At 41.7% G+C, this 3,873-nt stretch overlaps 1 non-coding gene across 1 annotated transcript; it reads left to right on the top strand.

Moving 5' to 3' along the window:
• Positions 1 to 2,542: 2,542 nt before the first annotated feature.
• Positions 2,543 to 2,617, top strand: Trnas-cga (transfer RNA serine (anticodon CGA)). Its single transcript has one exon. It is a non-coding gene; the product is annotated as a tRNA-Ser (tRNA).
• The last annotated feature ends 1,256 nt before the right edge of the window (positions 2,618 to 3,873 follow it).

Raw genomic sequence — 3,873 nt, 5'->3', positions numbered from 1 at the left:
TGAATGAAATACATACCAAACATTACGATTTTGTAAGACACGAATAACTGCTCTTAATCTAACCTCTTTATCGTCAAAGCAGGTCTGTGTTGACGATTCATACGAATCTGCCACTGATACATGGAGAGTTGAACATGCTGCTTCTGTGTCATAGGGCTGTTTTACAGATTTAGATGGATTGTCGAATCTTTGTAGTAGTTTCCTTTTCATCGTCAGTTGAGGTAGCTTATTTCGGATGTCAAACAGTGTGGGTACTGCATTCCACAAGAGTTTATTATTATCTGCATCCATGAACTGGTTTGTTCGAAATTTAGCGAACAAAACGTAATATTATTATACATTTAAACTGGGTCTTTTTTCATCAGATCTTCTCGTCTGCTATTAACGAGCCATTTTCTGCTTCTAAAACGAAACATTAATCATTAATACACATATAGTTTGCAAGTGAATCCTGACGGTACAGTTTAGTAACATGATGGTATATACGTCTCATGATCCTTAGGAAACCTAAAAGAAAGGCAGCTGTGGTGTCTTCTTCCTGTTGTTGCTGTAATTTATTGCGCTTCAAACGCTCCCGATGGGTAAAAACCATTGTAGAAATCAAAATAAACAACCACTATTCGCATTCACGATCGCGCCGAACTCACAGTTTAAGTTACTGACCGCTTGGGTGGCTGCTGGCGCGGTAGGCAACAAAATCGAGGCGAAGTGTCGCGACTGTTGTGCTAGACTGTGGTATTAACATGAAAATGAACGGCTGAAATACAATCTCTGGCCGGACACAGCAAGAATATCTCTGATTACTTTCTGCACGTTGCTATTTCCGCCATTTTGTGGCAAATAAACGTCTAAATTTTGGAATATTAAAATTTTGTACACAGTCACTATGAGCACTGACAAATTGTTTACCTGATAAATTCTCCTGACGGGAAAAGCAACACACGCGAACAGCAAAGAAAAACCACACTATACTCCGTTAGTCGTAAGAATAAACCTCATGTAAACATTACACGATGTATTCTTCCGCTTTTGCTGGAACCTCATCGGGTTTTGTTCCACGTGCAGCGGAAGCCAAGCCGTCTCGAGTACAGTCAAGTACGACATGAGGGCACGTTTTAGTCTAACAAGTAAGCGCAAACTGAGACGCGTACAGCACGTGTGACGTGACACAACAGTACAGCGCGACGCGCGCGTTCCACACATGTTGCGCGGGTCCAGCGCAACACATACTGAGCACGCGCCGATTGGCGACGCTCTGTGCTGACAACCGAATTGCGCGCCCTCTATAATCTTTCTCGAACGATTTCATAGAAACTATTAAGTAAAAATATTTGATTTTTGCCTTATTTTTAGCTTTACATGTCAGCATTGTGTCGAAGTGGTCGTCATCTCGCTAACGGTCATACTTATTGTTGTATACACATTTTAGTAAGACATTACGCAAAACTGGAAAAGTTAGCAATGAAAAATAGGAGTCGCTACGACTTTGCGTTTGATTCGTATTACATCATATGTTGCTGTGTATGAAATTTAGCTAACGTACTGAATTTTTCTTTAGACTTGGGAGGAGGTCTCTATTTGTCTCCGATCTCGAGAAAATCAATCTTACGAAGCGCGTTCACTCCCGGCCTCACGCCAGCGAGAATGAAACATCCCTCATATCTCCTAAATCGCTCGAGACATCGAAACGAGATTTAGGCGAATGATGGCACACAAAGAGGAGTGTATCTTGACAGTTCGTAAACGCACTGAACTTTCTTATCTATGGCGGTATATCAGAAGCTGTACTTCCTATTTTTTTTTTTTTTTTTTTTTTTTTTGCTCCAGTGACTAATTTTTTAAGAGTTGTCGACAGCTAGTCGAACAAGAGATTCCTAGTATGAAAATAAATATGAAATTTCTTCTCTTATGTTAACGCAAATCGACACAATGAAGTTTTTCGTAAGCTATTGAGCTGTCTGGTAGCCAATTACTTGTTTAATGAGGGACTCTGTTTCAGAATTCTGTCGCAATAGCTGCTGTAAAAATGAAAATTACACTGTGTTTTGACAAAAGAAGTAGGCTTAAACCTGTCAACAAGAGAGATGTGGCCGTTACTCGTAAATGGTGATGTTTCTTCGAATGAGAAAAGGTTAACAATTTACACGAAAATAATTTGCCCATTCTGTTGCAAGTTTGGTTGAATTCCCGTAACCAATCGTATTTTTAACACTGAACGACTTGAATGGAAACATACTAAAGGATTTTATCCCTCTTCTTCATGTGAGCACTTGCCCGCGAAGGCAAAGGTCCCGAGTTCGAGTCTCGGTCCGGCGCACAGTTTTAATCAGCCAGGAAGTTTCGTATCAGCGCATACTCCGCTGTAGAGTGAAAATTTCATTCTAGAAGCATCCCCCAGGCTGTGGCTAAGCCATGTCTCCGCAATATCCTTTCTTTCAGGAGTGCTAGTTCTGCAAGGTTCGCAGGAGAGCTTCTGTAAAGTTTGGAAGGTGGGAGACGAGGTACTGGCAGTAGTAAAGCTGTGAGGACGGGGCGTGAGTCGTGCTTGGGTAGCTCAGTTGGTAGAGCACTTGCCCGCGAAAGGCAAAGGTCCCGAGTTCGAGTCTCGGCCCAGCACACAGTTTTAATGTGCCAGGAAGATTCATATCAGCGCACACTCCGCTGTAGAGTGAAAATTTCATTCTAGTATTAAAATACTTCCCTTCAGGTAGAATGACACGTACATGCCAGATGCTGGTTGCTTACCTACGGCTTGCCAAACTGACAATGTGTGATCGAGAAAAGTAAAAAACTGATGCGTCGCGCAGCACAATGGTCAGTGAATCGTCAGCTGCACAGAAGAATGCGTGCGATAGGAATGCTGAAGCTAGCAAAGTGTGCTTTGTGAGGGGAAGAGTTCACCTCATTCGAAAAACATGGCCATGAAAGTAGATTTGCCTTTGTCATCAATAGATTTCAACAAATTAAACATATCAAATCACCACACTCTTTTAGGATAGTCATACTTTCGGGATAACATCAATCACTACTTCATTTGAGTAGCCTGTTATGTAATTAGTTTATTAGTATCGACAGTGTGTATGCAACCACTAAGACGCTTTTTCTCGTCACGACGAGCCGATTAAAACGTTGTTATTCGTGAGGGCTTCTCGACTGTCTCTGGCTTGCAGTGGAAATGTGATGTCCACGTGTACGTAATATAATGTCTCTTATTACATCCATATCCAAGTAATTATAGTGAAACGTATGTACTTCATATCTTGGACGTTTTTTGCCAGGAGCGCAAAGGGGTCATACCTGTGGAAATTACGGCTTTTTGACTTTTTGTAACAGGTCGTGGAGATACGCTAGCACAACAGGCAGCAAGTAGATAACCTTGTTTTACTTTCCTGCCTTGCTTCTACATCATTTTATAATATTCCTTATGTCCTTAATCAATAGCCTCACGATGAATCGTCTGTCCCTTCTTACCATCTGAAAACACTGTGGAGGGAGAAGATACAGTTCCAATGGCTAATGGCCCACCAGTTATTGAAATGTGCGTTGTTCTTGAAAAAAGAATAAACGAAACAAAAAGGTATTCTCATATAATTGAAAACTATGATGTACTAACGAACCACCAGAAATTCCACATTTCCCCCTCCCCTTTTATGACGTTCTGTTCTGTTATGTCGCCGCCGTTCGGCAGTGACGTGTCATAAAGCTTCGTACGTCAGTTCCAGAACGTTTGGCAGCCGACGCGTCTTATTTCTCGCCACAAATCCCTTAACTTGGCTCTAGATGAGTTGCATTGCGTTCACATAGCAATGGTGCGGTGACAAGTGTAAAAATGCAGCGTTTGTACAGTCTGCTCGATGCCGTGAAAATTATTGT

This window comes from Schistocerca serialis, chromosome 11 (genome assembly GCF_023864345.2).
Source record: "Schistocerca serialis cubense isolate TAMUIC-IGC-003099 chromosome 11, iqSchSeri2.2, whole genome shotgun sequence".
Classification (NCBI taxonomy): Eukaryota; Metazoa; Arthropoda; class Insecta; order Orthoptera; family Acrididae; genus Schistocerca; species Schistocerca serialis.
The sequence above is the reverse complement of the archived record's forward strand: the minus strand, read 5'-3'. Positions and strand labels throughout refer to the sequence as shown.